The sequence below is a fragment of the Ranitomeya imitator genome, chromosome 3, assembly GCF_032444005.1.
Source record: "Ranitomeya imitator isolate aRanImi1 chromosome 3, aRanImi1.pri, whole genome shotgun sequence".
Taxonomy (NCBI): Eukaryota; Metazoa; Chordata; class Amphibia; order Anura; family Dendrobatidae; genus Ranitomeya; species Ranitomeya imitator.
In genome coordinates this window covers 403,007,731-403,033,877 of record NC_091284.1, presented here as the reverse complement: position 1 = coordinate 403,033,877, position 26,147 = coordinate 403,007,731, and the positions used below count along the sequence as shown (strand labels likewise).

At 42.6% G+C, this 26,147-nt stretch overlaps 1 long non-coding RNA gene across 4 annotated transcripts in view; it reads left to right on the top strand.

The window, feature by feature from the left end:
- Positions 1 to 23,874, top strand: part of LOC138670080 (uncharacterized) — a 36,221-nt gene extending 12,347 nt beyond the window's left edge. Inside the window, exons 2-5 of one of the 4 annotated variants that reach the window (XR_011319292.1) lie at positions 4,392 to 4,497; positions 13,307 to 13,449; positions 16,320 to 16,382; positions 18,548 to 19,701. This is a non-coding gene — a long non-coding RNA (uncharacterized lncRNA). Of the gene's footprint in view, positions 1 to 4,391; positions 4,498 to 13,306; positions 13,450 to 15,551; positions 15,651 to 16,319; positions 16,383 to 18,547; positions 19,702 to 21,294 lie in introns of those variants that run through there. The other 3 variants (XR_011319295.1, XR_011319293.1, XR_011319294.1) reach the window with 3 other exon arrangements.
- Positions 23,875 to 26,147: the final 2,273 nt, after the last annotated feature.

The window sequence follows — 26,147 nt, the reverse complement described above, 5'->3', positions numbered from 1 at the left end:
CATGTGCGGTGCAGACTGCTGGACTGACCATCGCCTCATTGTGTCTAAGTGCAGGCTCCGCATCCTGCCTGCGAGGAGACCCCAAGGGCAGAAAACGACAAAGAGGCTGAATATGTATAAGCTGTAAAATAAAGGAATTGCAAGAGAATTTGCCAATGACCTTGATGGCAGACTGTTAAATATACCACAGGCAGAGGAGATTGGCGTTGTGGAACAGTGGACAATTCTGAGAGATGCTGTTTATAATACTGCTCTGGAGCATCTCGGATCAGCAACCAAAAATAATCAAGACTGGTCGAATGAAAACGACGAGGAAATAAAGACACTCCTAGAAGAGAAACATCAGCGATATAAGGTGTATCAAAATGATCCCACGTTGTTAGCTAAGAAAGGTGCCTTTACCAACATAAAAAGAAAGGTACAAAAAACTTGCAGGATATCTGGTTTAGCAAGAAGTCCGACGAAATTCAGGGCTATGCAGATACCCATGACCAGAAACACTTCTACGATGTGCTCAAAGCTGTATATGGACCCCAGTCATCAAGCTCTTCATCTCTGCTTAACGCAGATGGAACTAAGCTGCTGACAGAAAAGAAACAAATTCTGGAAGGGTGGGCTGAGCACTTTAATAATATTCTTAATCGCCCTGCCAATATCAGTGATGAGGCTATTGCTCGCCTGCCCCAGGTAGAAATCAACAATGAGTTTGATGTTCTTCCAAGTGGAAATGAAGTCAGGAAAGCAGTAAAACAACTTTCTTGTGGAAAAGCACCCAGAAATTATGCTATACCTGCTGAGGCATATAAAGCTGGCGGCCCTGTTCTGATGCAAACGGTGACCAAACTATTCCAATATATGTGGACAAAGGAACAGGTTCCACAACAGATGAAAGATTCCAGCATAATTCACATATACAAGAGGAAAGGTAATCGCCAATCTTGTGAGAACCATCGAGACATCTCCCTTCTGTCCTCTGCAGGCAAGATATTGGTTCGTCTCTTGCTCAACCGCCTTTTACATCACCTTGAGCAAGGACTATTACCCGAAAGCCAGTGTGGTTTCCGTGCTAAACGTGGAACAGTAGATATGGTCTTTTCAGCATGTCAACTTCAGGAAAAGTGCCCCGGAGCAACACCGTGACCTTTATGTAACTTTTGTTGATTTGACCAAGGCTTTCGACACAGTCAGTAGAGACGGCCTGTGGAAGATCATGGCAAAATTCATCTCAGTCATCCGGAAGTTCCATGATGGCATGATGGTGAGGGTTCTGAATGATGGAGACATATCTGAGGCTTTCCCAGTAACAAACAGCGTAAAACAAGGCCGTGTGCTTGCTCCAACCCTGTTCAGTATGCTGTTCTCTGAAATGTTAAGAGATGCATTTAACAACTGTGAAGATGGAATCCAGGTTAGGTACAGGACTGATGGCAAGCTATTCAACCCAAAATGCCTGAAGGTGGTTACGAAAGTGCATGAGACTGTTATCCGTGAATTATTATTTGCTGATGACTGTGCACTTAACGCTAGCACGGAACAGCAGATGCAGCATGAAATGGAGTGTTTTTCGCAAGCTTGCGACAGTTTTGGTCTCGAGATCAACATTAGAAAAACCGAAGTCATGTATCAACCGGTTCCAGGAAAACTGTACAAGGAGCCACGTATCACGGTGAAGGAGCAAAACCTCAAAGCAGTCGATAACTTCACCTACTTAGGCAGCACACTTTCCCGTGAAGTAACCATAGATGCTGAGGTTAATAACAGAATCGCCAAAGCCAGTGCCGCCTTCGGGAGACTGCGTTAGAACGTCTGGGAACGAAGGGGACTCAGCCTTACCACCAAGCTGAAGGTCTACTGCGCGGTGGTCCTCACCATACTTCTCTATGCTAGCGAGACCTGGACAGTGTACAGCCGGCATGCTAAACAGCTTAATCATTTCCACATGAGTTGCCTCCACAGACTCCTCCACATCAGGTGGCAAGACAATGTCCCGGACACGGCAATTCTGGAACAAACTGGGCTCTGCAGCGTTTACACTCACCTGCTGAAAGTCCAAGCCCGGTGGGCTGGACATGTGGTCAGAATGCCTGACAGCCGACTTCTGAAACAACTGCTGTACGGAGAACTGTGCCAAGGAAAGCGAGCAGTTTGGGGGCAGAAGAAGCGCTATAAAGACTGCCTTAAGATGTCTCTCAAAAACCTGGAAGTCAACACCAATGAATGGGAAGAGCTTGCCCTGGATCATCCAGGTTGGCGGGGCAGGATCACCTCAGGAGCACGTGCAGCTGAAGATAGGAAAATCTTTGATGCAAAAAGAAAGGGCGCTGTACGCAAGGCACAAGTAGAATCTGGTGTACTGACCACATCTGCTTCCTTATGTCAAGTATGTGGGAGAACCTTCAGGGCCCGGATTGGACTCATCAGCCACCTCCGGACCCATAACTACTAATTCTCTTCTAACCTTGAAGTCATGGTCATTTGAAAACGAAGGACGAACATCACTACAGGTTTGGTCATGAATAGGATAGTTTCAGAAATGGTCTACCATCCACAGAAGAAAACACCAACGGATCAGGAAGACGTTGGATCAGAATCTGACATTATTCCACTACGGCCTGTTGAATGAGGTTAACAGCGGAATCGGAGTCGAGGTAGGCCGACTCGACAAAATGGACTATGCCACAGGGCACAGACACTGACAAAGTCGATGATGAGAGGAATGATTTACACCCAGGGTGACCGCTTCAACAAACTCTTGGGTCAGTCTTTTCACAGTCTCTTCGGGCAGGCTCAGATTACATGCTCAGGACATGCTCAGAAATATCACATCAAGCATATGACCAATATCCAGATTTGCACTTACCTCATCATTGAAACCCAACATGTTGGTTAGACAAGACATATCTTTCATGAATTCATGCTGGTTACTAGTTATTATATTACTCTCTGCAATATATTTTTGTAGGTCATTTCTTATAATGCTTTCCAAAATGTTGTCTGGCTCCATCTTCACAATCTAGGAAGTTGAGATACAGAAGTCAGTTACTGAGCGCAACTCCCTCAATATCCATGGATGAATGATATCTGGCCTGGTGGCTTAAGGTACCGTCACACTCAGCGACGCTGCAGTGATATAGACAACGAGCCGACCTAAACTAGATCGCTGGAGCGTCGCTGTTTAGGTCGCTGTAGAGACGTCAAACACAGCAACTCCAGAACAATGCAGGAGCGATCCAGTGATGTAACGGCGACTCACTTCGCGTTCTCGCTGGTTGTTAGCTCCATGTCAAACAGCCAGAGTGTACCAATCCGACACACATCTAGGGGCCCTATGCTCGTTGCTGGCGTCGTTGCTTTTGATGTCAAACATGACGGTACACGCTGACCTGGCGACAAAATAAAGTTCTGGACTTCTAGCTCCGACCAGAGATGGCACAAAGGGATCCATATCGCTACTGCTTGTCAAACACAACAAGATCGCTAACCAGGACTCTGCAACGTCACGGACTGTTGTCGTTCTCTTTACAAAGTTGCTGAGTGTGACGGTACCTTTAGTCAATACTTAATTTGCTCAGATGCAGTCATAATTCAACTTGTGTTAATTTAGTTATATTGGATGATGAACCTTATTATTGCCTTGCTAAATGTTACTTGGCAAAGACAGTTCATTGGTGAACACGGATAAAAAGTGTATGTTTAATATCTCATCCTTCTCTTTGTCATCTACAACTATATTACTTTGGACATCTTGCAGGGGACCAACAACATCAGAAGTTTTCTTTTGGTATTAATATGTTTATTCAATTTTTGTGAATTCTTTATGCGTGTCTTATTATACTTAATATTGCCATATTTAACCATTCTTTTTATTCCTCAACATTTTGTCACCAGAGGGTACAAAGTTTATGTGGGATTTTAGTAATCTTTAAAAACAAATTCTATCTTTATTATTTCTCATTTATCTTTAGCGTGCCCATTTATCAGGAGATGATCCCAGTCTAAAAGAATAAGCTCTTCCCTTAATCGAGTGAACTTGGTTTTTCTAAAGTTTAAGGTTTTTGTATTTCTCCTTTGTAATTCTTTTAAGAGCATGCTGTATCCAAATAAAGCTGCCATTCAGCGCTTTATTGACAGAGGTACGTACATTCACTGTCATAAGTGGTACTCTCCAAACTTGGATTATATCAAATATAAAATACAATCTGTATAGAGTCATGTGTTTGGGTGCGAGGAAACACAGAAGACACAGGCTTGTTTAAGTAGTTCTTATATTACTTCATACAAGTAAGGTTTAACACAGTTTCAGGCAGGAGACGAGACAGGCAGGAATAAACCTTAAGTCCATGCAGTCATAGAAATAGGTTAAGTCTCTCTCTCTCTACTTCCCTTGCCAGTGTTTATGGTAAGCTTGATGGATTCCTGAGTCCACACATGTCCAAGGATCCGAAGGAGAAGGTGGTTAGGATAACAAGTCCAAGACTTCCAGGAGCAAGATGACAGGTAAACTGCAGACTTGATTCTGAAGCACTGATTAAACAGTTGATGCTGCTTAAAAGGGCAAGTGGCAGAGAAGAGGGTGGAAACATAGAAACTGAGAACTCCATGCTGGATAAGGGCAAGGTAGATACAGTAGGGCAAAAAGCAAAATGGCTGACAGGAAAAACTAGGTTCTATTGAAAATAACAGCAGATATGCCAAATTGACTAAAAACCTTACATTACTCCCTCCTTAGGGACAGCCTGTGGATGACCCCAGACTCGGCTTGTCTGGGTACCTCTGATGGAACTGGCGAAATAAGCGAGGCAAATTAATGTTATTAACTGGTTTCCATGAGGGGTTTTCAACTGAGTAGCCTTGCCACTTAATCAGGTATTTTAGCTGATTTCTATGCAACCTGGAATCCAGAATCTTTTCCACCACAAATTCCTCTTGAGCATCAATCAGCACTGGATCAGGATGAGGAGAAGAACGTCCAGGAAACATATTGAGTATTGCCGCCTTTAGTAGGGAAATGTGAAAAACAGGGTGAATTCTCATGGTTCTGGGCAGACGAAGACGACAAGCCACGGCACTTACAATCTTACTGATCCTGTAGCGATCAATGTAGTTATGTCCCAATTTGGATGATGGAATCCTTAACTTAAGGTTCTTAGTAAACAGTCCGACTAGGTCTCCTACCTTGAAGGCTGGTGTGGGTTTACAAAACTTATCACCTGCTCTCTTATACCTCTCCTGAGCCGATTACAGATTCTCTTTTAGAAGATCAACATTCCGTTGTAGGGAAGCGATTCTGTCGGTCACAGCTGGTAAAGACGTATCTATGGGAAATTGAGGAAGTATGTTAGGATGATAGCCTAGGTTAGCATAAAAAGGATACTGCTTGGTGGAAGCGCTCTGAGAGTTATTATAAAAAAAACTCAGCCAAAGGAAGTAAATCCACACAATTATCCTGTAGGTGGCAGATAAAACAGCGGAGATAATGCTCCAGGGTCTGGTTGGTCCGTTCTGTCTGACAATTAGTCTGTGGATGAAAGGCAGAAGAAATGTTTACTTTAATATCCAATGTGGCACAGAAATTCTGCCAAAATCTTGAAGTGAATTGCACCCCCCTATCAGAAATGACCTCATCCAGTACTCCGTGCAAGCGAAACACATTTTGAATTATTAAATCTGAGGTCTGTTTAGCAGTGGGTAAGCTGCTACAGGAAATAAAGTGTTAGGGTTGGTGGAACGCACCGAGTATATATACATGTATTAATAGGTGCATTCGCAACCTGGGGTCCACCGTGCAGGAGAGGAACCTGCTGCTGGCAAATGGCGGCACTATATGGCGGTATAAGCGAACTCTGTTAACTCCACAGATTCACTAGAAACAAGATGTTGTGCCCTGTTAACCTCACAGAGGTACACAGCTACCAAACAGAGCAAAACTGTGGTCATGCAGTCAGAGAAACAGGCAAACAACTCCTCTCCGGAGGTGCCGGTATTCTAGGGGCTTATTTCAGCCAAACCCTAACCACATCCAGACATGACCCCACTGGCGCTGAGCTCATAGACTTTGGTTTGATACTAGCGCATGGCCGTGCGGCCATGCAAACCTTTTATAGCTGCAGCAACTTCAGGACCTTTCTAGAGGACCAATGGGAGTTGCTACATTACCTGAGCAACTTCAGGATCTTCCTAGAGGACCAATGGTAGCTGCTGCAGTACCTGAGAATGTGACCCCTGACCTCCAATGAGAGGTCTTACTTTGGGCATGCTCAGAAGGGGAAAAGCATGACTTAGTCCCAGAGACATCTGCTCTCCGCTGACCAGTACTGGCTATAATGGCTGAGCCTGGAAAGGCAGCAGTAACCCTTTGCACAGTATCAGGCTGAGGGAGGCACTGTGACCGACATCTCCACTGAACAGGCTCCACTGTGGTTGAAGCAGAATGGGAGACCGCAGCAGACATGGCTCGAGAACTCGACTCCTAACATAAAGTGAGCTTTCTTTGTAAAATGATCCACCACCACTAATATGGTGATTTTCCCTTGCAAGTTTGGCAACTCCACAATGAAATCCATGGAAATGGATCCCCACGGACGGGATGGAGTGGGTAGGGGTTGTAATAGACCTGTCGGAGAAGAACGTGGTGTCTTGCATCTAGTACACACACTTCGCATGAAATGACATAATTTAGAACATCTCTTCTGTAAGTGGGCCACCAAAAGAAACGAGAAAGAAATTCTTGAGTCTTTAGAACTCCTCTATGTCCCGCTATCTTAGAGTCGTGGATGAGTTGCAGTACTCTCAATCTGACTGTTTCAGGTATATACAGGCGTTGCCCCTGAAACCACACACCATTCTTATAGACAAGACTTACATCCCTAGGGGGTTGTGCCAAAAAGGAATCTGAATGGTATGCCTCCTTGATGCCATTAAGTAGATCTTGATTATGAATCACTCGGAGGAACCTGGAATCAGGTGGAATAGTCTTAGAAGTAGTGAGTGGAAAGGTCTCAGTTGAATGGATCCTAGAGAGTGCATCTGCCTTTCCATTGCACGATCCTGGCCTATAAGAGATTACAAAATTGAATTGATTCAAGAACAGACTCCAACGAGCCTGGCGATGAGTTAGGCACTTAGCTGATCTGATAAATTCAAGATTGCGATGGTCGATCAGGATGACTATCTGCTGTGCAGCTCCTTGAAGATGATGTCTCCATTCCTTGAAGGCAGCAATGATGGCCAACAATTCTCTATTGCCCACATCGTAGTTCTTTTCTGCTGCAGACAACCGCTGGAAAAAATGCACAGCGATGCAAAACATTCTTCTCACCTGTTCTCTGGGAGAGTATAGTTCTGATGGCACAGTCCGAGCATCTACCTCTACTATGAAGGCCAGTTCAGGGTTGGGATGCACTGTCTAGGATAGGTGCTGTGGTAAATTTGCTCTTCAGGTGAGAAAACACTTCTTGGGCTTGAGGAGTCCAGGTGAGGATAGACCTTATACGGGTAAGTTGCGTGATAGGTGACGCTACCTCAGAAAAGTTCCTTATAAAACGCCTGTAGAAATTGGCAAACCCGATGAAACGCTGTACTTCCTTCACATTCTTAGGAAGTGGCCAGTTCTTGATGGCTTTGGCCTTACTTTCATTCATACAAATTCCTCATGATGACATTACATACCCCAAAAATTGAATCTCGGTCTGATGGAATTAGCATTTTTCAAGTTTGATATAGAGATGATTCTGTCGTAGGCGTTCTAAGACTATTTTCACATGTCCATGATGTTCCACTGTGGAGTTAGAAAAAATCAAAATGTCATCTAAATAAATCACTACGAAAGTATCCAAAAGATCCCTGAAAATGTCGTTCACTAAATGTTCGAAAGTTGCTGGGGCATTACACAGACCGAAAGGCATGACTAAGTATTCGAAATGTCCATAGCGTGACCTGAATGCAGTCTTCCATTCATCCCCAGGTCTAACATGGACTAAATTATAGGCCCCATGGATATCCAGTTTAGAAAAAAATTTGGCATGCCATACTATCTCCAATAACTCACGGTCACGGATCAAAGGCAGTGGGTAACGATTTCTGATAGTAACTTTATTAAGCTCCCGGTAATCTATGCAGGGCCTAAGAGATCCATCTTTCTTCTTCACAAAGAAGATGGGTGCACCTGCAGTATACGAGAAGTGGCGTATGAAGCCTTCGGCTAGATTCACATCAATATAGTCCTTAAAAGCCATTAGCTCGGGCCCAGCAAAAGGATAGATCTTACCAAAGGGTATACCTGCTCCAGGCAAGAGTTCAATTTTGACAATCGTACGGACGATGAGGGGGAAGCTGGTCAGCGTTCCTTTAGTCACATACGTCAGCATACTCATGGTACATAGCTGGTAACTCTGAGACTGTTGTGGGACCCTCAGGAACAGCACAAGCTGCAACTTCTGGACCTTTCTGTTTCTCCGGGAAGTGCAGCTCCTTGGTCTCCCAGTTAATTGTAGGGTTCTGACCCTGCAGCCATGGCAGCCCTAAAATGATGGAAAAATGGGGAGAAGCGATATGCATAAAAGACAGTTTTTTTTGATGATTTTTACCCATGAGCACCTTCAAGGGCTCCTGGTCCACTGGTCCAGAGTTTAACAGGGAGCATCCTCAGTCTCCATCTGTACAGGAGTAGCCTTTTTCATGGGACGTATCCCATGTTTCTGGGCAAAGGAGAGGTCCATAAAATTGCAGCTTGCCCCTGAGTCAATCATGGCAGAGCTAGACACCCATACTGAGTCAACCTAGAGCTTGATGCAGAGGGAGCAATGAGAGCTGTTCTTCTTACAGCTCAACTGAGACACTGCTGGGGAAATTTGAAAAATTGCTGCATTTATACAATCATTGGGCTCCGAAATAACGAAGTTTAAGTCAGAGAAGTCAGTATCTATAGCTGTAGATTTCCCTAGAACTAGAGGTTCGTAGTTGACAGATCTTTTGCAGCACTCACAATGTATGACTGCTGCAGCAGTCTTATGAGAATGGCAGGGGCAGATTGTAATAAAGTGCCCTGACTTACCGCAATAGAAACATAGATTTTCTTTTAGTCAATGTTCCTTGCGTGCTTCAGTCACCCGTCTCTGTAAAGAGTCCACCTGCATCGGTTCAGGTTCTGGTTCCCATGTGGTCCGGCTCAAAGACTCCATAGCTGGGAAGAAAGGCAGGAAAGGATTAGCACGATTAATTTCGGACCATCTCTCCTGTCTGCATTCTGCAAGACGGGCATCAGTACAGATGCAGTAATTAATAAAGTCTCCTAACGCCGTGGGGGGTCGGCATGAGCAAGTTCATCCTTAATCATGGGTGACATGACAACCCTTTCCGGAAAATGGAATTTTTTGCGGAACTGTCCCAAGTGGTATCGAGGGCCCATCTCTTGAAACCCAAGGCATATTCAGCTACTGAGCACTTACTTTGGTGCAAAGCCAACATGGATGCTTCAGCTGTTGCGCTTCAGTTTGGGTCATCAATCACCTGCCCCATGGCTGAAATGAAAGCGTCAAGATTATTTAGACATTCATCCTCCGTCTCAATCAAGGGGTTTGCCCACATCAGAGCTTTGTTGGAGAGCAGTATGATTATGGTTATCAATTTGGATCGTTCAGAGAGAAATTGTGAAGCGTGAGCAGAGAAAAACAGTTTGCATTGATTAATAAATCCCCTAAATTTTTCCCGTTCACCACCAAAATGGAAAGGTGGTAACTTGGGAATCCCAGAACCCGGGGGTTGGGATGGTGCCAGGACTGGTTCCTCCAAAGTCTCAATCTTGGTTCGCAATTCCTGCGTAGTTTGTCCAAAAACTTGCAAATTGTGGATATTAAGATCTTGCAGGCTTGCAAAGCTGGTCTTCAAAGCCTGTATGTCCGCAAGAATAGTTTCAGTAACTCCACATAAGTCTTTTACATGGGTCTCCATCTTCCCAGATACTTTAATGCAAAAATGCTGAAATGGTTGTGAGAAGTCACAACCACTGTCGTCACAGAATGTATAAATTAATAACTTCCCAGATCCTTTTGAGGTAGAAATGCCGGAAGAAAAAAAAAAGAAGGGGACACAATAGTGTTTACCTGTGGTAACACACCTGGCTGAAAAAAGGAATGCGCTGACTTGGTTGTGAGAAGTCATAACCACTGTCATCACAGAACATATAAATGGATATCTGGCATCCATGATCCACAGCAAACTCGGCGTTCCTAGACCCAGCAGACACTAAAGTTGGCTTCAGAATCTTGTCAAATATAAAATACAATCTGCATATAGTCTTGTGCTTGGGTGCAAGGAAACACAGAAGCCACAGGCTTGTTTAAGTAGTTCTTGTATTACTTCATACAAGTAAGGGTTAACACAGTTGCAGGCAGGAGACAAGACAGGCAGGAATAAACCTTAATCCATCTAGTCACAGAAAATGCTGTCAAAAGCTAGTGGTAGCCCTGACAATGGTAGGGACAGTGATTCCTCCCACTATGGGTTGTGAACTTGTTGTTGACTAAACTGTTGCCAGTTGCCCTGGAGAGGGAGTGCATTTCCCACCTACTGGGTGGTAGGAGTACCACCTAGTCATGTTGTTAAAATAACAAACGTCTGATTATGAAATTGGCAATGATATCGCCATTATCCCTGACCGGAGTTTGAACTAGGTTTTTCATTTGTCCTGGAATTGAAGCTTGAGGTATGTCCAGAAATTGAAGTTTGAGGAAGGTAATTTGCATTTATCCTATGCATTCTGGGAAGAGTGAAGAGTCGCCGTGAGTCTGAAGTTCTTTGGATGTAGCTGCATGGAGCTGCTTGAAGGAAATCGTCATACCTGAAATTGAATCTCAAGGATGATAATTTGCATATTTATGGTGCATTCTGGGAAGAGTGACGAGTCGACGCGAGCCTGAAGATCTTTGGGTGTAGCTGGATCGAGCTGCTTGAAGGAAATCGTCATACATAATCTTTACAACAGTTATTACAACTCTTGCCACCTGACATGAACTTCTGTGGATGCAACCCATGGACCTTTGCAACAAAAGTCAGATCTCTTTATAAAGAGCAAAAAAAAACAAAAACAAAGAAGCCCATGGTAAGCCGTGTGGCTCACAGAAATCTGTCTGTGGACATCTGCTTGAGTTGACAGATTTTATTACACTATTTGATATTGCCGAATGAGGCTTGCAGAGACGTGTGCACCTGCTGTAGAAACAATCCCTATTCAGGTAAATGGAATTAATTTTTCAGTTGCATAAAAAACTAATCATCTAAAAAGTCCAAAACACAACTATCTTAACTTTTTTACAACTAGGAGATCCAACTATGACAGTTAACAAAAGGTGCGTCACCTTTCATACTGCACGTTTAATTGGGTAGTAATGTTAATGCTTCCCATATATCCACTAATATAATTAAAGTGGTTAAATTAAACTTTGTTGCTTTAAGCGCTACTGCTAAGCGCTGTCATGAATTCACTAGTCAACAACATCAAGTATTTCTCGCTCTGCTGGAGATTACCAGCCAGAGTTCTTTATTATACATATACCCTGGCTGTTCATGCCAACATAGAGAGGCCATGACAATTTAGTGTTCTGGGATTTGGGGCTAAATATCACTTTGAGAGTTAGAAATTGTAGAATCATTGTTGAAAAAAATAATTTCCAGTCTTTGCTTTGAAACTGGGCACTATGATACTGTGAGTGTATCTATAGGACATACGTTATATACATTGCCTACTAGTGTTGAGCGATACAGTCCGATATTTGAAAGTATCGGTATCGGATGGTATCGGCCGATATCCGAAAAATATCAGATATCGCCGATACCGATATCCGATACCAATACAAGTCAATGGGACACAAATATCGGAAGGTATCCGTAATGGTTCACAGGGTCTGAAGGAGAGGAAACTCTCCTGCAGGCCCTGGGATCCATATTAATGTGTAAAATAAAGAATAAAAAAAAAAAATATTGATATACTTACCCTCGGACGGGCCCTGGTTGTCACCACTGCAATCGCCATGCTTTTCTTCCTAAGAATGAGCGCTTTAATGACCTTCGATGACGTTGCGGCTTGTGATTGGTCGCTGAGCGGTCATGTGACCGCTCACGCGACCAATCACAAGCTGCGATGTCATCGAAGGTCCTTAACGCGCTCATTCTTAAGAATGAGCGCGTTAATAACCTTCAATGACGTCGCGGCTTGTGATTGGTCGCGTGAGCGGTCACATGACCGCTCAGCGACCAATCACAAGCCGCGACGTAATCGAAGGTACTTAACAAGCTCATTCATAGGAAGGAAAACATGGCGATTGCAGCGGTGACAACCAGGGCCCGTCCGAGGGTAAGTATATCAATATTTTTTATTTTTATTCTTTATTTTACACATTAATCTAAATCCCGATACCGATTCCCGATATCACAAAAATATCGGAACTCGGTATCGGAATTCCGATACCGCAAATATCGGCCGATACCCGATACTTGGGGTATCGGAATGCTCAACACTATTGCCTACAGTTCTGTATGTTGATATTACTATATACAGTCATTGTCCATCAGGCTTAACAGAACTGGTATTACAATTTACAATGTGTACACATATAACTAAAGTTGTATGAAGAAATGTTCTATTGAGATGTGTAGTAATATATGTCATATTGGCATGCACAGTACACCAGAAAGGAGTAAACACATGACAAATAATAAGAAAAAAAAGATGTTATCAAGTGTGACCCACGCCAACCTTTTTCTTCTTCTATAGATTCATGGTAATTATCACTAATTAATCTGTCTTCTAATGATGACTACTTACTGGGCACACTGACTTGAATACAGACGAATCAGCTAGGATGGGTATGTGTAATCACACCCAGAGGAGAGAAACAAACAGGTTTTACAGATTATCTGAATGATAAACAGGTCTCGTATTATATTTAACCTCTTCAATGTACAACTAACTTTAGTACGATAGTTAGGCTGTGTATGCAATTTAGACATTTCTTGATAATTTTAACAGATTTGTATATTGTTAAAAAATCAAATTTACGATTCACGCAATAGTCTGTATTTTATACTTACACATAGGTGCAGAGCCCTCAATGGTATTTTTATATACTGTATCTCTGATTTTACAGAGGCATATATTTTTTGTTAGATTCCTTAAATTTGTAAAAATCCAAACTGTTATGTGTCTCCATGGTTACAGACTACAAACAAACCCTGTGTAGTCTGATTCTGTAGCCATTTCTATGCATTTATTCCTTACCGGATACTAATTGACTTAAGCTATGTTTTTCAGGAGGTAACTGACAGCAAGCTTGTGGAAAGACAAAGACATCCAGGAAAATTGTGAAAGCAGCTTTGGACTATAATACAATTTAAAAATAATGCAGCATATTCACAAAGTTAATCAACTACAAAACATTCAAAGAATATTTCAAGGTATATACTAATTTAAATATTTATGTTCTAGGCTGCATATCGAATAAAGCATGCACAGGTTTATAGCCAACACACAGAAAAATGCCAACAACATTCTTCAACCCATGACCAATGTCATGAATTGGTATAAAATCCCCTATGGCTAAAGACAAATGTTATTTGTTAAGTTTATTGCAAGGAGTAATTGCAGATATGAAATAAGTAACTGCATGCTTATTGGTAGTTATGCTATATACAATTGTTTGAAGAGTTTTCTCTTTTATCAGGAGAATAGAAAAAGGGAGGACTTAAAATACTTCAACTTTTGTTTTGAATATTGAATCAAGACAAAAAAAGAAGCTTTCAATGTTCCTAAGAAAAATAACTTAAAGGGAATCGGTCACCTCGTTTTGAACTGGTCCCAGTGTGCTGTTAGTGAGGCTGTGTGCATCACTGACATGTTTCTGTCAAAGAAAATCTCCAAGTATTAAGCTTAAAAAATACTTTATATCATTAGGGGATTCCCTCGCATACATCTTCTTTCAGTCACAGGGGCGGTGACTATCTTTTCAGTCATGGATCATGCAGAGTAGTTTGGAAATTAGGCACGCCCACAGCGTTGCATTTCATTGCCGTGATTGGCCCGAAGTCATGGCAACCACGTATCAAATCCCACGTGTGCGATCTGCTCCCGCGGCATGCGCACAGACTTTTGGTGTACAGCACCAGATTAATGCCAGATGCGCGCATGTGCGGGAGCGCAAAGTGGAGGGGAACACAGTGACGTGCATAGCGTGCGCACTCACATGTCATGTAGACACTGACTCAGAGCGACTCCACCACACTGGGAACAGTTTAATAGCCAAAAGCGAGGTGACAGGTTCCCTTTAATTTATATTTTAACATCTGCTAGAAATCACAATCTAAATTCACTATCAGTATGTCTTTGGAGTGGGAGAAAAAAAACAGAATACATTAAGGAAACTCACACAAACAAGGAGAGAACATACTAACTCCTTGCAGATATTGTGGATTTGAACCCACAACCCCAGCAAGGTTAATGCCAATGAGGCACCCTGTTGCCCAGATATGTAAATATATGAATATACAGTAGATAGATAGATAGATAGATAGATAGATAGATAGATAGATAGATAGATAGATAGATAGATAGATAGATAGATAGAGTGGTGACAAATGAACTTGCTGAATTCAACAGTAGAGTTTAATCTGGAAAAGAAATTTGATCCGCCACAAATTTGTTCAGTGTAACTTGAATATTTCTTTTTACTTTACAGGGTATAATATTACACTGAATATGACTGCATTGTCTATTCTCTCCCTTTTTTTCATTATTCCACAGAATCAGCCTAACACACTAATGGTCCGCTAAGAAAAAAACAGGGTGTACATCTAGCTGAAAAGTGTTAATTTCTGAGAAAGAGTTAACTTTCTAGTTGCTTGCAGAATAATACAGTATCCAGAGCACAACACTTACCCTGAGCAACTCATGAACAGCCTCCTCTGGGGAGACACAGCTCTTAATTAATTTAATTAACAATTCATTAAACCCCCCGCCTTCCACATTCCTCACTTCCCTATAATTGCAGGTATATTAACATCGTAAAATTGAGCAATGCTGAATCAATTAACAAATGCAGAATAGTTATGTATACAGTATTGAAAAAAAAAGATCCTTTAGTAGCTAATAATTAAATCTGAATGATCGAAAGACAGTGGGTAGCTTTGTAATTGAGGGTAATACATTAATTAGAGTCAATCCGCAAGTCAATGTTTAATTCTAATATTTGATATCCAGATTTGAGGTGTATGTGTTTGAGTTTAAGTTTGCATGAATACAGGTCGAACTTGCTAACTCCATAAAAATAAACATAAACTGTAATGTTTAAATGCAGGGGGTTACTTAAATATTAGGGTCTTCAGGGGTTCAGAGACTGTTCATCCATAGCTGCATATATACATGAGACACAAATAAATAAACTTTGCCTTTCCCCGACTGACTTCTGTCTCCAAAAACAACCCCTGTTAAACTAATATGTAACAGAAATTGCAGTCCTGAATCTTGAGCATGCATATGATGTTTTATATTTCCATTTTTAAAGGGAGAACCACGATCAAAAAACAGCATTTCGGATGTTTTAATTTTTTTCCCCTTATGTCATTTATTGTAGTGTTAAAAAAAAATCTCTCTCTCTCTCTCTATATACAATCTATTGAGAAGTGGGAAGAGGCATGCAATGCATGCTCTAAAATATTTTTGCAATTATTAATTAACCAAAATGCTGCTAACATTGAGACACTTGATAAATCTATTGATGAACTGCATAAGGATATACGTACGGGGTGTCCATCCAATTTGATTGAGCAATTTGAATTGGATCTGAATAAGCAGCTGGATCAGCTGGTCAAGAAGATTCAAGATAACCAGATCATTAAATTCAATAGAGATAGGAAGGATTATCAGAATAAGAGGGTATATCTATGGAGAAACATGAAGAACTCTAATTTACAAAAGGCATCATCCTCTACGTCTATTTCCTCCTTGAGTGCCCATTCGGAGACATCTATTTCCTCTGCTACTTCATTGGGTGTGAATAATACTCAGAGACTGCGTGACCATGCATACCATCCCTACAGGAGACGCCCCTCTGAGTCGTTTGGCGCGGGTGGCAGAGACAATAAGGTGATTAACCTTAGTGGTCATACTCTTACTGAGGTGGATGTTTCCATTTTAAGTAGAGGTCTGTCTTTCTCTCCTACACCGGGGTACGATACTTTCTCCACTATAAAGGATTTGCATATTTTTGCCAGATCATTGTTATTTAAAAGACACTTCTACAATGATGAGTTTGAACGTCTTTTCCCCACAGAAGAGGAACAGGAAGCGGTAAGAATATTGGAGGAGCTGGCGCTTGAGCACGAAAATAAAGGAGGTAAGATCCCTCCATGTATTCGGCCACGTTCTCAGAAGTTCCCCCCTTTTACTTTGTGTCCCAGTATCGATCTGTTTGTACGGGTGGTGACGGAGGATTTACGAAAAATTCCTAAATTTGGGGGTGGTGCCAATTTGACTGGGGAAGAGAGAGTCCGTCTTAGGTCTCTTCAGAACCTCCCTGATGTAGTGCTGAAGCCGGCCGATAAGGGGGGTAACGTCGTGGTCTGGCCTACGTCTATGTACGAAGATGAGGCGTTTCGCCAACTGAATAATGTTGTGAATTACAAAAAACTCACATATAACCCTCTGTCTGCTTTTGTTATGAAATTGGAGACTATCCTGCAGAGAGCCATTGACCACGATGTTGTCTCCAAGGATCTGGCTTCGGCACTACAAATGAGGGAACCCACCATCCCCACGTTATATTTGCTACCTAAAATTCATAAAGGTGTCATCCCACCACCCGGCAAACCGATCGTATCTGGGAGGGGGAACTTTCTGGAAAAAGTGAACATGTGGATCGATTTCTATCTACAGCCTCTAGTATGTAATCTCCCTTCCTTCCTCAAGGACACTGGGGATCTACTGCGCAGGGTCGATGGTCTGTGTTTTGAGGGTGATACTCTCTTGACTTCCGTGGATGTTGAGTCCCTCTATACAAACATTCGTCATTCTGATGGCCTACGTGCAGTGGGTTATTTTTTGGGCATGTCTAACTTGTCTTTACCATTGAGGGACCTCATCCTGGAGTTACTAGAGTTCACCCTCACTCATAATTTTATTCGTTTTCAAAGGATCCTTCAACCTACAGCTCCAGGGCACGGCTATGGGGGCGGCTTTTGCGCCTGCCTATGCCAATTTGTTCCTGGGGCTGTGGGAGAGGGATCTCTTCCTGTCGGACGAACAGGGATCAATGGAGCGTGTCCTTTTGTGGACACGCTACATTGATGATATCTTCTTCGTCTGGCAGGGCACGGCCATCGACCTTGCCCAGTTTGTATCATCTTTAAATGACAATGATCGAAACATACGTCTTACCCCGGTGTGGGACAGTGAGAGGATAGACTTTCTTGATGTAACTATCTACAAGGATGAATGTGGCCTCTTACAAACTGACATTTTTAGGAAATTGACAGCCACCAACACCCTTTTGCACGCCTCGTCTTGCCATCCGCGCCATGTGGTCAGAGCGGTCCCTGTGGGTCAGTTTCTCCGCCTTCGTCGTATCTGTTCCACTGATGTGGACTTTGAGGCGAGGGCGGAGGAACTGAAATCACGCTTTCTCGCTAGGGGATATAGCCGCCGGAGTGTTAAGCGCGCTTATTTTCGTGCTAAACACTCTTTGCGCAATAACCTGTTGTACAATCCTACATCTAGACAACCTAAAAGCGGCAATAAGGTTAGGTTTATGACATCATTCAGTCCCCAACATGCTAAGGTACGTAGGGCATTGAGCAATGCCTGGCCCATTTTGAAAGTTCCCATTATTGGAAAATTTCTGCCAGATAGTCCTGCAATTTCCTTTCGTCGGGCCAAAAATCTTCGGGACTATCTTACACAAAGTCATTATGTGAGTAAACCGGTTTCTACGTTTTTGGACTCTATGCGCCCTGGGGGTGGATGTGTTCCGTGCGGGAGGTGTGTAGCCTGTCCTAATGTTGAGAAATGTACCTCGTTCGTAGATTCTGAGGGATCCAAGACTTTTTACATCAAACAGAATATATCATGCCTCTCTAGTTACGTAATTTATTATGCTACCTGCCCGTGTGGGCTTATTTATATTGGGCTGACGACTCGCCAGCTTAAGGTGCGTATCAGAGAGCACGTTCTTGGAATTTTGGCTGCCGCCACCTGCACGGACACATCCACCCTGAAGACAATACCACGACATTTTAGGGAAGTCCACCAGTGCGATGCTTCCGGATTTAAAGTCCGGGGCATTGATCTCTTGAAGATTAACATCAGAGGGGGTAATCTCAGCAAACGTCTAGCCCAGATAGAGACTAGATGGATCTGGACTCTTCAGACCATCAGTCCTAAAGGGTTAAATGAGAATATCTCCTTTGCACCCTACTTGTGACTGACCATCTTGTGCACCTCCTTGCCACGCACATTACCTGTTGGTTTTTGTTTTTAATATTTTTATTTTTTGTTTATATTTAGACATCATTTTTGTTGGAAGATGGGTTCGTGTGATGGAGGTTGGATCCTGTCAGTATGGATATACTGACTTTCTTTCTGCTTCCCTATGGAGTCCATCATGTGAAGCTTTAATCTGCTACTGATGTGATATACACCTGTTTTGTTTCAAAACTGATTGTTGTATCTATACTTGTATAATCTGTATGTTATATATGTATAAATTTGTTTCATATTATGGTGCATGTATATTATGCAGTGCTATAGTTATATGTACCGAATAAGTCTGTTTCCATGATGTCTATTTACCTTCAGTTCTTTCCTTTATCCGCGGTACTTGTCGAGTTGTTCTTGTTATATGTCGTAGTCCCCTATTTTATGATTGCATTCATGTGTTTGCCATGTTTGTTGCCCATATACAATATGGCCGCGGCTGTCTCACGCATGCGCACTATTGTGTGTCGTGCGGCCCAGCGTTCCCATGGCTATGTGGTGGGTGGTCACGTGGGGTTTCTCGCGTCTCCTCCCGGCTGGTGATGCGGACGCTGTGCGCAACTTCCCGGGTGATAGGCGGCACGATATCGGCCGTCTTGTCATGGGCGGCGCGTCATATGACGCGCTATACCGGCCGTCCCGCGCATGCGCGCTACTGCCTGTCATGGGCCCAGCATTTGCATGGCTATGCGGTGAGTGATCACGTGGGGCCCCACGTGTCTCCTCCCGGCTGGTGATGCGGACGCTGTGCGCGGCTTCGCTGGCGTTGGGTGGCGCGTCATATGACGCTCTATACCGGATACTTCCGGTTTTAGCTGTATATATGAACTGCTGTCTGCACATCTTCCACGCCCCCTGAGGAAGGAGCAGGTAGCTCCGAAACGTACGTCGGGTGTGCTCGGAGTCTTTGGCTATGTATGGTATCAGGTAGTTATACTTACTATACACTGGTGTTATTCTGGTATGTTACTATGTGCGCTGTCTGGGGCATTGATTCCCTATATTATTAAGTATGGGTCCCACAGTGTATGGCTTATACCTGTTTTAGTATTTCTATACCGTCGCAGCTAATCTGCTCTGAGCCTGCGGGCATATGTACCGACATGTGGTGCGTGTCCTGCGTTTCCCTGTTGTCCAATTACCTGCTGTACAGTATTTTATGTGTTTTGTACTAATAAAGTTATTTTTATGGGAAGTTTATGCTGCTAGTGCGGTTTTTGGTGTTTACCTCTCTCTATACAGTACAGACCAAAAGTTTGGACACACCTTCTCATTTAAAGATTTTTCTGTGTTTTCATGACTAAGAAAATTGTACATTCAGACTGAAGGCATCAAAACTATGAATTAACACATGTGAAATTATATACTTAACAAAAAAGTGTGAAACAACTGAAATTATATCTTATATTCTAGGTTCTTCAAAGTAGCCACCTTTTGCTTTGATGACTGCTTTGTACACTCTCGGCATTCTCTTGATGAGCTTCAGGAGGTAGTCACCGGGAATGGTCTTCCAACAATCTTGAAGGAGTTCCCAGAGATGCTTAGCACTTGTTGGCCCTTTTGCCTTCACTCTGCAGTCCAGCTCACCTCAAACCATCTTGATTGGGTTCAAGTCTGGTTATCTCCTTTTTTCTTGCCTTAATACAAATTCTAATAGTCTATTCAGAAGGACTATCAGCTGTGTATCCACCAGACTTCTGCACAACACAACTGATGGTCCCAACCCCATTTATAAGGCAAGAAGTCCCACTTATTAAACCTAACAGGGCACACCTGTGAAGTGAAAACCATTTCCGGTGACTACCTCTTGAAGCTCATCAAGAGAATGCCAAGAGTGTGCAAAGCAGTCATCAAAGCAAAAGGTGGCTACTTTGAAGAACCTAGAATATAAGACATAATTTCAGTTGTTTCACACTTTTTTGTTAAGTATATAATTCCACATGTGTTAATTCAAAGTTTTGATGCCTTCAGTGTGAATTTACAATTTTCATAGTCATGAAAATACGGAAAAATCTTTAAATGAGAAGGTGTGTCCAAACTTTTGGTCTGTACTGTATTTTTTTATTTTTTTAATGTTTTTACAACATTTTTTATTTTTTAGTCCCTTTTTGGAGAACATGAGCCTGTGATTGTTCCCTCCCTCAAAGTAAATACTGTGATATTACAGTATCGTAGTATATAGTGTTATTATAGTTCTCCTATCAGACCCAGCTAGAGAGGTTCAGCTTCATAGAAGGTGTAAGTGGGTGAAGAGGAAGACGAGCCCAAAGGAGGTTGCTTTCCCTGCTCCTTACCTGGAACCACTTAGTCGGACAGCTGAGTTGTTGGGAGGAGGATTTTCTACCCTGGACAGAGGAGACCATGTGACTGCTGGGGGCGGAGAGGAAGAGAGAGGAGTGTGGTCAGAAAAGAGCGGGAAAGCAGAGCACGCAGGACAGAGGGGACAGTGCGAGAGAGAAAGTAGGCTGCAGCGCCACGCTCCCCACGAGAGAGTTCTCCCCCGTGAGGGCACTGAGGCTGAGATACCCACCATAGTGAAGGCTGTATGTGAGGGTGTGGACTCAGAAGCCTCTGTAATCAGAGAAGACTTTTCCCCTGACAGTGCAGAGACAGTGACCTGAGCGCGCAGCCTTGGTGACCGCAGTGACAAGCCAAGACCCCTGAGTCTGATAAGTAAACTGCTCAGTGTGTGTGTAGCATTGCTACTGCAGAGAGACTGCCAGCCCAACATACAGAGACTCATGCAGCAGTGTGACTGTGCTACTTCCTGCTTCCAGTTCCACTCTGAGAAAAAGACTGCAAAGATTTAACCCTGGAGTCTCCAGTTCCCAGGAGACAGAGGAGAGAATTCAGGATCTTCAAGTGCTGCTGGTGACTGTACCCACGTTAGAATAAGAACCCTCCAGTCAGGACCTCGCTGGACTGATAAGTTACAAGAACACTCGTTAACCATTTCTATTCCGCTTAACTGTTTCATAGCTTCAGTTAGCTTGCTGTGTATTGTTACACTGTTTGCTTTATCTCTACTAACCCCGTTTTCTCCCTGCGAGGAGAATCTTACTCCTGTTAATAAATCCCCCTCAACAGTTGGTCTGTCCGTTCCGTGGTGACATACTCAACCCTGCACCCCATTATAAAGGATTAACATTGCAGCCATGGGGGCCTTCAGCAGGTCACATCAACTTCCAGCAATGGTGTCAGTAATTAACAACAGTATTTAAATGATTAAACAGCAGCAATGCATGACAACAGGATATTCTTTTAGCATGCACTTGGTTATGACAATTTATGGATATATTAGACAAAAGCACTAAAAGCATGTTGAGTATAGCACCCAATTGCAGTTTAAATTTCGCTGAAAAATTAGCAGATACAGCCAAAGTTTAGAATTCACAAAGGAGGCAACTTTCAGCCCACGTTCCTTACCCCATTAGGTTCTAAGGGAATCTGTCAGCAGGTTTTTGCTATGTAATCTAAGAGCAGCATAATGTAGGGGCAGAAAGCCTGATTCCAGTGATTTGCCATTTGCTCTACAGCTTGCTGTAGTTTTAATACAGTCAATGTTTTATCAGCAGGAGATCACCACTGCAAGACTAGGTGTCATGTGCCAGACAGTCCAGACAATGCGCGTAACTCCGCCCCCACCACTGATTAGCAGCTTGCTGTCAGTGTACAGTGTACCCAGGAAGCTGCCAATCAGGAGAGTGGGTGGGGTTATACACAGCTCATTATTTGAGCACTACTACACCTACAGCAGAGAAAAGAGGGATTTTAACAAATCTGCACTGAGCAGATGAGTAAGTGATACATGACTGGAATCAGGCTCTCTGATTCTATAGCATGCAACTCTCAATTTACAAAACAAAAACCTGCTGACAGATCCCTTTTAGTTACCAATTAAACAAAACAACATGCAACTTTGCACTTCTTTAAACTTTTTTTCTGGCAGTGTCAGTTTTTAAGCCATATACATCAGGTACACTAGCATAGTCGACTAAAATTGACTAATAGTATTGTATAAAGTGTTAAATCTCAATTTCTGGGGTATCTGACTAAAGCTGAAACATTAGCTAAAAGACTAAACAAGAGACTAGTCTTAAGACTATTCGAGACTAGTCCAGCTTTGCCAGCTGCCAGATTTTTCCAGCATTGCTCCAGATGATTGACAGGTCTCTAGCTATGGAAGACACCTGTCAATCACCTCTAGCAGCTGGGAAAAAATGTCTCTTTAAAGTTTATTCTTTCTGAAAACACCAAAGCATTTCAGAGAAAAAAAAATATACCTGACTGCGATTGTGTCGCCAGGCTCTGAGTCATGGTACCTCCAGTTTGAGCAGCCGAAATCAGGTGACAGGTTCCCTTTAGGTAAACAGTGATTAAAGTTATAACCTATACCCTCAAGCATAGTTTACACTCTATTTACTCTGCTTACACAGAAGTATCATTAAAACTTGAAATATTATTATATTGTTATTTTATTATATAAAAAATAAAAAAATAACTGTATAAATCACTTATGGATTCTTTCCAATAACATCTTCAATAACTTGGTGGATTTCTAGACATTTACTAGGTAAGAATATGTCTAGTAGAATTGCTAATTATTCGTTCCAAATAGTTTTTTTTTTATTAAAAAGTTCAAGGAGACCTGGAGGCCTTTCTTGAAAAATATAGTATTACTGGATATAGTTACAAGATTCTGTGATTGGACTCTATGGGAAAAAGAGGCCACAAGAGAAATTGAAGTATTGCGTATGTCAAAAACACATACCGCAGGTCAGAGATTACATAGCATAGAGAAAATCATAGTGGGCATGAGATTTTTAAAAGTCCAATTCACTTTGCAGGAACTGTAAAGACGCTGCGTTTTTTGTGGAATTAAAATCGAAGGTGTCAAAAACGCACAGAATACTCATTGTGGGTGCATCTGTCTACTGGGGGTTCGCCTTCCTTCTGATTAACAAGAAGGTTACAGGTTCAACTTAATAGACTTGTGTCCACCTTAAAACTATACATTTTTCTCATTTTTGTAAAAAACAGTAATATTAACAAATCAGGAATTGCCACATTTATATTAGCAAATATAAGCACTTAGTGTGCTTTCTTAATAGAAAGCATATACGATCCATTTCTTAAAATCAGCATATTACCATTTTAACACACTACATCTTCATAGGAGAACTACAAGTGTCACCAACATGGAAAAATGTGAGATAATGTGCTTATTCAGAGATCGTGCAGTTGATATTATTGTCACCATTCGTTACCATAATAAAGGTTTGCATTCATTAATATGTTTGCAAGCCATTTATTAATGACTGTAGTGCTCTTTTCATTAAGAGAAAGAGTGATGTGATTCACCACCATCAGATAATTTGGCTTCTTAAATAAAGAGCAAAATAAACATATTATCCTGTTAAATATGTACTTTATGAACTGATTTCTATTTAAATCCATTTGTGTGCTGACTGCAAGTGTGAACAGACTCATATCTAGCAAGCTTTGCTCAGGGTATTTTAATCCATCACTCCTGTGTTTTTTTTATTTTTTATTTTTTTCCCTCTGTTTTTGGTTTCTGATTTAAAGTGTTCAAAACTTTTTTTTTCTTTCTTCCTCCTTCCCACTGTTTTATGGCTTTGTTCAGCATTGGTGGTTTACCCTCCATAGTAATGCCTGCTCTGGCCTTATGCTAATTGGTTGATTGCTGATTGTGGCCATTTGGTTTCTGATGCTAGCAGTCACTCCATTTCATATATATTTAGTCTGGCTGGGATAGGACACATGCGGTTTCACGTGTGCAACAGTTTAAAGTGCGTGACAGTTATACAATGGCAGTTATGCACCTTACCTGTCTCCTGCCATTGTCTAAGTTTTTCATACAATCATGCTTCTTGGTCAGTCATACTACATTATGCATTGATCATATCAATCTGCTTCTTATTTCTTTTTACTTCTGCTTTCTCACAACCCGTCCGCCCTTTAACACATTCTGGGCACTCTCTACATCCACCCCTCCCTTCTCCCCTCTCCCATGTATAACTCTGAGACTCTACTGACATTTCTTACCCACTCCAAACAAGCCACTACCGCCATGCAGCACTCAAAACATTCATACAAATCATCCCAACACCTGCTCTTTCTGTGTTTTCTCCTTCTACTAGTTGCAGGTGACATCTCCCCAAACCCTGGACCTCCCTCCACCAGCATACATTACTCTCCTCCAGCTACATATAGAAACCCTGCTAACCTTATTAACATTCAGTGCATGCCTTCTCTTATTGCTTTCCACTGTGCTCTCTGGAATGCAAGGTCTGTGTGTAACAAACTTACATTCACGATCTTTTCCTCTCTAATTCCCTCAACCTTCTGGCTATTACAGAAACCTGGATCCAGCAGTCAGACAGCACCGCCGCTGCCGCTCTCTCGTTTGGTGGGCTGAAATTTTCACATACCACCAGACCTGAGAACAGACAGGGTGGAGGTGTTGGTTTACTCCTTTCATCACAATATGCTTTCCAGGTCATCCCCCCGGTTCCCTCACTTACATTTCCTTTCTTTGAAGTCCATGCCGTCAGACTCTTTAAGCCCTTCCCCTTGCAGATGGCGGTTGTTCATCACCCTACAGGCTCCTCCCACCTGTTTCTAGACCACTTTGCCACCTGCCTTACTCACTTTCTATCCTGTGACGTCCCCACCCTCATCATGGGAGACTTTAACATCCCCATCAATGATCCCCTCTCCCAATCTGCCTCTCATCTTCTCTCTCTAACTTCTTCATTCAACCTCTCACAGTTTACTAATTCTCCTACGCATGAGGACGGGAATACTCTGGACCTGGTTTTCTCCCGTCCCGGATCGCTACACGACTTTACTAACTCAACTCTCCTGCTCTCGGACCACAACCTTTTTTCCTTCTCTGTCAAGAATTGTCTCCTCACCTTGGAAACCCCCACTTACCACACTTATCGGAATACACGTACCATTAATACCCAGCAGCTTATGGACAACCTCCACACGTCTTTAGCCCCCATCTCCTCACTCTCCTGTCCAGACTTAGCATTGTCACACTTCAATATTACACTGAAGAATTCCCTGGATGAAGCAGCACCTTCTACAGACCCGACACAGACAACGGCAGCCCTGGCACACTATGCAAACACGCTTTCTTCAGCGCTGCTCAAGGTGTGCAGAGCGGCAGTGGAGAAAATCTCTCTTAGCAGAAGACTTCATCCACTATAAGTTCATGCTCAAAACCTATAACTCTGCCTTTTCTCTGGCCAAACAATCCTACTTCACCACCCTCATCACCTCACTATCCAACAACCCAAAACGACTTTGTGAAACTTTAAACTCCCTCCTGAAACCTAAAGTACAGGCCCCCCATCTCCAATCTCAGTGGTGAGGATCTGGCCACTTATTTCCTAGAAAAAATCAACCACATCCATCAGGATATCTGAGCCCAATCTCTTCAGTGCCTGGATCCCCTTCCCTGCTGTACCTCAAGCTCATTAGACATCTTTGAGCCTGTTTCAGAAGAAGTTTCCAAGCTCCTCACTTCTGCTCGGCCTACAACCTGCAATAGTGACTCCATTCCTTCACCTCTCCTGCAGTCTCTCTCACCAGTGGTCAC